This window comes from Bison bison, unplaced genomic scaffold, assembly GCF_000754665.1.
Source record: "Bison bison bison isolate TAMUID 2011002044 unplaced genomic scaffold, Bison_UMD1.0 scf7180017864519, whole genome shotgun sequence".
Taxonomy (NCBI): Eukaryota; Metazoa; Chordata; class Mammalia; order Artiodactyla; family Bovidae; genus Bison; species Bison bison.
This window is the reverse complement of record NW_011495072.1, coordinates 4791897-4799832: the sequence shown is the minus strand read 5'-3', so window position 1 is coordinate 4799832 and position 7936 is coordinate 4791897.

Sequence of the window (7936 nt, the reverse complement as noted above, 5' to 3'; positions counted from 1 at the left end):
AAGCATTTCCTGATTCACTTAGTTGTAATTAATCACCTTTTCTCTTGGGCTCCCATAGGGTTTAATTTATATTTCCATCCTACCCCTTTTTGCCCTCTGTTTGTATTAGTTAGTTCTGTTATCAAACTTGCTTCAACTAGAGAATGAACCCACAATACAAACACATGTTTGAATTGTTGAATACAAGACATGTTGGCAACCAGCAATAGAAAATATGTGATGGGGCAGACCCAGCCTACAAGACAGAACTGTCAGAAAGATTGCTGGAAGAATTGTATTTGCACCAGGCCTCAGAGGTTAGAGGTTGGGAACCACAAGAATGTTTGTCATTGCCAAGTTTTTCTCTTGGTTGAGGGTTGTCCTGCAGCACTCTCCAGCTTTTGTTGGTTTCATTCCATGGTCACCAAGGACTCTTCAGATTATAATTCCCTTTGCCTTGTAGGCTCGCCACAAATAGATGAGGTGGTGGGCAGCAGATTTGAGAATTCAGTCTACTAATAATCAAACTTCTCATGGTGAGTTTAATACTTGGTATGTGACCCAGATGGCAGAGAAGGCAATGGCACCCCACTCCAGTACTCTTGCCTGGAAAATCCCATGGACAGAGGAGCCTGCAGTCCATGGGGTCTCGAAGAGTCAGACATGACTGAGCGACTTCACTTTCACTTTTCACTTTCATGCATTGGAGAAGGAAATGGCAACCCACTCCAGTGTGCTTGTCTGGAGAATCCCAGGGGCAGGGGAGCCTGGTGGGCTGCCATCTATGGGGTCGCACAGAGTCAGACACGACTGAAGTGACTTGGCAGCATGTGACCCAGATGGGGGAAATGATCTTAATATAAGACTGGAGACAGCACCACCTCCTCGCTCTCGTGTTCTCTGGCTCCCACTTTCTCCCCTCCAGTCCACAGATTTTTATCTAAAGAAATAAATGGACATCCCTAAAAGGTGAAAATAAAAGTAAAAAGAGAGCAGCCCTTCCTTGGGCATAGGGGAGCACCTGGGAGAGGGGAGCTCTTGGCTGTGGGGTCAGGGAAGGATGCAGGGGCTGGCCGTGTGACTGAGCCTAGGGCTTCTCAAAGCCCTAACTGAGGCAGCCTCGCCCTTTCACTCCATCATTCGCTTTCCCAAATGACTGCCTGTGGTTGTAGATTGAACTCAGCAAACTCACTTCAGTAATTTATAGCCTACTTACTTTTCTCTAGTATGCATGAGGAATCAAATCAATTAACTCCTGGAACTTAATAAAAAGAGAAGAAGTCCCTCTTGGGGCACAGGGATCAGATGGAAAAGATAGAAAGACAGCCATCATCTTGCTCTTGTTTCCCCATCCCCAGTCCTGGCACGCTTCCTCTAGAGTTGGGGAGTGCATATGAATTAGTAAGCAGCTCCCATCTCTGCTGTTGGTGGTGTGTGTGTGTGTCGGGGGGTGAACTTCCAAAATAAGGTAGGGTCCGTAGGTGTCCATCTGATGAAAGGAAAGCCCTGTGAGTGGTAGCAATCCAAGTTTGAGAACAGAGCCAAATCTTTAAGGGTGGCGTACTTTCAATAGCTGTCCATTAAAAAACCACATTCCCAAAGTCTGACTCCCCCAGGTCAGAAGTGGGAGACTGATCTTTCATTGGCTATTGTTTCCTAATATCCAGGCAGAAATCTACCTACCATTTGATTTATTTATCTTTGGCTGTCCTGGGTCTTTGTTGTGGCATGAGTTCTTTTCCTAGCTGTGGTGAGCAGGCTCGTCGCAGTGCTCGGGCTTCTCACTGTGGTGGCTTCTCTTGTTGCATAAGCTCTAGGTTGCACAGGCTCAGTATTTGCAGCTCCCAGGCTCTAGAGCACAGGCTCAGTAGCTGTAGTGCACAGGCCTAGTTGCTCAGTGGCATGTGGGATCTTCCCCAACTAGGGATTGAACCTGTGGCTCCTGCATTGGCAGGTGGACTCGTTACTATTGAGCCACCAGGGAAGCCCCATCTAATTATTATTGACTCAATTACTTTCTCCTGCTTAAGGCAATGTTCGTAAATCAAAATATATATATTTTTACAGTTGGTCAATATAAAGCTATCTTTTAATTTGTGATTTGTTGTTTAGTCACTGTGTCTGACTACATTAAAATTATATTTAAAATTTTAGTTAAGCAAATAGTTAAGAAATTAAATAATACAGAAAGATATTTATAATGAAATGACACAAGCCTATGTTGCTCTGCCTGTCTGCTCTCTAGGGGCAGCCACTTTTCATAGTAATTGTTTGAATTCTTATGGTGTTTAATCTGATACCTCTAAATCTGACTCTTTGCGACCCTATGGACTGTAGACTGCCAGGCTTCTCTGTCCATGAAGTCTTCCAGGCAAGAGATACTTAAGTGGGTAGTCATTCCCTTCTCCAGGGGATCTTCCCAACCCAGGGATTAAACCCAGGTCTCCTGCATCAGTTAGACATTCCCTGTTAATTTCTATTAAGGTGGGCAACACTTTATACACCTTTCTCCACCCTTCTTTATCCCCACAGCATAGTAAGATAACTATTTTTTAATTTCCCTAAGTTCAGCAAAAATATGTACACCCCTCTTTCTTGTTTTGTCAACTCTGATTTCTTGCTTTGTAAGTTAAGGATAGTAAATCCCTACCCTTCTTTCCATCTCCCCTTCTCTCCTGAAACTAGAATCAGCTGTGCTTTTTTCATTTTCAAGATTGATTACACCTGTTTTGTAACTATTATTAAGGCTGCCATAATTTGTGTAAGTCTCTCAGTCATGTCGGATTCTTTGTGACCCCATGGACTATACAGTCCATACAGTTCTCCAGGCCAGAATACTGGAGAGGGTAGCCTTTCCCTTCTCCAGAGGATCTTCCCAACCCAGGGACCAAGCCCAAGTCTCCCACATTGCAGGTGGATTCTTTACCAGCTGAGCCACAAGGGAAGCCCAAGAATACTGGGGTGGGTAGCCTATCCTTTCTCCAGCAGATTTTCCTGATCCAGGAATTGAACCAGGGTCTCCTACACTGCACGTGGATTTTTGACCAACTGAGCTATCAGGGAAGTCCTAATTTGTCTTCAGCTTTATTCTATAAGTTAAAAAGCAATAAACAAAATAGACTGAATCAATGAAAAAAAATACATGTTCTTGAATAGGAAGATTCAAAATAAAAAAAGGTCTTCTAAATTAATTTATAAATTTAATGTAATACAATAAAAATACTATGAAACCTTTTTATTTTTTCTGGGCTAGATAAGTTGATTATAAAGTCCATTTGGGAAAAAAAAAAACAAAACAAGAATAGCTAGTAAAACTCAGATTAGTTGGGCTGGGTTGAGGGCCTAGAAATACTAGGTATTAAAAGCACATCACATGGGAATTCCCTGACAGTCTAATGGTTAGGACTCCACCCTTTCACTGCTGTGGGCCCAGGTTCAATCCCTAGTTCGGAAACTAACATCTTGCAAGCTGTACCACGCAGTCAAAACATAAAATAAAAACACATCACAAAGCCTTGTAAACCATAATGAAAGCAGGATGGCTCAGATGGTAAAGAATCTGTCTGTAACACAGGAGACCTGGGTTTGATCCCGGGGTCGGGAAGATCCCCTGGAGGAGGGCATGGCAACTCACACCAGTATTCTTGCCTGGAGAATCCCCATGGACAGAGGCATCCGGTGGACTACAGTCCATGGATCACATCGAGTCAGATACCACTGAGCAACTAACACTTTTACTCTCTTTCAGACAGAACAATGGAAAAAGATCTTATAAAATCCAGCAATATTCAACTGCATATGGAAATTTAGTACATGATTAAGGAAGAATTCTGTTATTAGGAGCATGCACATTTAGGATTATGTCTTCTTGGTAAATTGACCGTATCATATGAAGTAGCCCTGTTTATCTCGGGTAAAACTTCTTGTCTTAAATACTTTGTTATTAATATACCAACATCAGATTTCTTGTGATTACTGTGTGCATAGTATACCTTTTTCCATCCTTGTGATTTTAACCTGTTGGAACTTTGAAGTTAAAGGGAATCTCTCTTTGAACTTGTCATTATTTGCCCTAGAAGAATTTTGCACTGTAATTTCAGATACTTTTGTTCATCTTTGGATTCTACTCTGATAAGTTTACAGAATCCAGTCACTATGAGAATACACATAACTAAATGATTTCTCCGCCTACCAGCCCCTCCTCCACTGAAAAAACTTGGGTAAAAAAATCCCACATCCAGGCCTTCCTGTACATAGACAAAAATACCAAGGGCATATGATCAAGATTATATACTGCAATGCTATTTGTAACAGTAAAAGATTGAAAACAATTCTAATGACCATCAGTAGGGAACTGGTACCTCTGCAAATCAGAGTATAGTGTGGCTTAAAAAAAAAAAATCTAGGAGTGGAATGATTGGGTTATAACAGTGTATGTTTAACTTTTGAAGAAACCAATAAAGTATGTTCACACAAATACTGGCACATGAATGTTCATAGCAGCCTTGTGTGTAGTAGTCCCAAACTGAAGACAACTCAAATATCCACAAGTAGGTGAATGAGTAAATACTGTGGTATATCCATTTAGTGGAACACTACTCAGCAATGAAAAGGAACGAACTACTGACGAGGGCCACAACATGTATGCACATTATTGTGCAGAGTGAAAGAAGCCAGTGAAAAGAGAATACAGACGATGTGACTCCATTTACATAAAATTCCAGAAGATGAAATTGAATCTATAGTGACAGAACGCAGATTGGAAATTGGTTAAGAGGAAAGAGTGGATGCAGGAATGAATTACGGAGAGGCATAAGGAGACTTCTGGGAGTGCTAGATCTGTTTGTTGTCTTGGTTGTGGTGTACACACATGTCAAAATGGATAAAAGTTTACACTTCAGTTTATGACATTACACTTTAGTTTATTAAACTACACTTTAAGTATTTACTATTATCTTTCATTTATACCTTCAAAATACTTTTTAAAGACATGTGGCTATTTCTACATGTTGTTATGAAGTCATTTATAGGGTATAATAAATGAAAAGACAATATAAAAAGTACATATAATATGCCACTGTTTAAGAAACTGAAAGATATACCTACCTATCCATATTTTGCATATATATAATTGCTTATATAAAAAAGTGAAGGGTAAACCATAAAAACAGGTTTTCTGTAGAGAGAGGAAAGAAATATAATGGAGGTAATGATGAGAATATAAAGTTGATTCTTTAAATACGCCTAATTCTATAGATAGGTTTTTGAAACATGTAAATAGTCTGCATCATTCTAAAACAAAATTAAATTTAAAGAAATGAATCTGGAAAATTGAAAGCAAAGTAAAACAAATGATTCCAACTATAAATCCAATTGGTGGTATTACCATACAGAGAAAAACTATTTCAAACAACTTTAAAATATGATAAATATGACTACGTATCTCTAGTGCTATATGTGTGAGTTGCTCAGTTGTGTCCAACTCTTTTCTTGGACTGTAGCCCACCAGGCTTCTCTGTCCATGGAATTCTCCAGGTGAGAATACTGGAGTGGTAGCCATTCCTTTCTCCAGGGGCTCTTCCTGACCCAGGGATTGAACCTGGGTCTCCTGCATTTCAGGCAGATTCTTTACTGTCTGAGCCACAAGGGAAGCCCCTAGTGATATATAACCCAAGACTAAAAAAATGACTAAAGAGAAATCTTTGAAACTGTCTTTGCAGTTATCTATTCACTTTCTGAATCCTCCTCTTTACCCATTTAATGACTTTCAAATGTAAGAGTCTAAAGACATGTGACCACCTGTGCTCGTGATCCCTTTAATTTTACACAGGTACCCCACACATATTGGAGACGCTGTTTGGTTTCTTCTAGCTGCACTATTCACTCTGCCATAAGTCAGAAAGATGAGCAGCAGGTTTGGAAACCTGGTGGATTCCCACTCAAATCTCATTTCCTGCTCTGGGAAGAGAGTAGAATGCAAGGCAACATTGTTAGATCTACAGTTCAGATCAGCATACTTTGCCTCTTAATCCTCTTGAAAGTGATTTTCTTTCATCTTTTCCAATTTGGATCCCAGGATGTGGTTTCCTCTTTTTTTTTTTATTGTTCACACTATAGGCTTGGCCAGGCTGCATTTCTCCTTATGTTTATCAGTGATTGAGAATACCATTACCTGTGCTTATACAGTTGATACCAGTACTAATGGCCAAGGCATGTGGATTAGTGTTTGTATTGCAGGGGGAGAGGAAGGGAGAGGACCGTGCTGCAGGCTGCTATCTTTGAGTAAGAAAGGCAGGGTAGGGTGGGGTGATTGTCGGGAGAGAACAGTTTCCAATCAGCACCTTGTTCCTTCACCATCTTGAGATGATTTACTCCGTTTATGATCATAATTATTATGTGATTGTTTCCCATATTAATTGTGCCTTTTCTCCCAGGAGCTGGAGACTGTGGCCCCTTCTGCAAATCCATTGTGCTTCGATTCCAAGGCCATCTCCCAGTGTCACCATCTCTTTGAGGGGCACACCTCCAAGAGATACAGATTGTCCAATGAAGAGAAAACCTGATAAAAATTCCCCTGTTCTTTGTACTAGAAAATAATTTTAGCATCGCACTCTGTCCATCTGGACATCATTAATATTGTCAACCACTCCCTTCAGTAGCCTTTAATGTCTAAATAATTACTCCCAGTGGCCATAATCCGACATGATGTCACTCCCCTCCTGATTTGCATTTCATAGATAACAGACAGCTTGGGAATTACAGGAGGCTTTGTGAGCTGTTCTGAAAGCCTAACACTCCCACCACCACCTCAATCACATCATGTCCCCTCCTCTAAATCTGTCACCCAACCGCACAACCTTCCCCCAGCCAATTACCCTCTTCCTTCTGTTACACCATCACTGGTTCTGTCTATACCAGGCTCATCATCCTGATTGATAACTGGAAACAGAGTTGACTAATCGGGACATTTCAATGCTTTGCTAAACGTGGGCATTTTTAACGGGAGTTTCGCCTTTTCATCCCTGTGTGTGAGAACCACTCCCCACCCCCCAATGCATTCATCACTTTTTCCCTTGGCAGTGCAACCTCTCTGCAGACACACAGCTACCAGCCCTGGCTGAGCCTAAGCTCTGGCTGCAGACTCCTCCAGTCTCCTCCTGGGTGTCTTTCAGGTCATCCTTTGGCCCCCTTTCCCTCACCCAGACCAGGACAAGCAGAAATGCTTCTCAGGAAGCCAGGGCTGGGCTATCAGGAAACAGAAAGTTGTTCTCTTGCTGAACATTTACTTGCTTTTCCTTTTTACCTCTTTTCACATGTTTTTTTTTTCCCTTTAATTTCTCGTTTTCTTTCCCCATCACCACTCAATCCGTTTTCTCACTGTCCTCCTAACCATCGCTTAGCCCTTCTCTTCCCAGTTAGTTATCTTCCTTCTCCATGTCTAGGTCCAGGCTTTGTCTACACAATACCAGGCATCTGGATACATGGTACAAACATGCTGTCACATACCCAGATGTTTCCAAACATCTGGGTGGTTTGGCACCCCACAGCAACAGCAGCTGGATAACGGAATTAATTTTTCACTTTTCAGTCATCACTTGACATCAGATGGACAGAGTCTTATCAGCTGCAATCTGAGCACAGCCCATTATCTGCAAGCAGTTCTTTTTCTCCCCTCACATGGGGAATTATCTCTGTCAATCATTTTATTGTTGAAGAAAAGGGGAAGGAATGTGTGTCTTCTTGAGCCTGCGATACATCATCTCTCTATGCCTCAGTTCTTTTCTCATTGAAAGAGCCAGTGGGAGCTGACAATTGCTTTAACCTTTCCCACCCCAGAGGCAGGGAGAAGAGAGAGGAAGACAAGCAAACAGTGTTTTCTACACACAAGTCTGGAGAAATTTGACAAGAACTTGTTTCTTATTAGAACCACTCTATCTGGTTTGAGATCTCCCCCCAC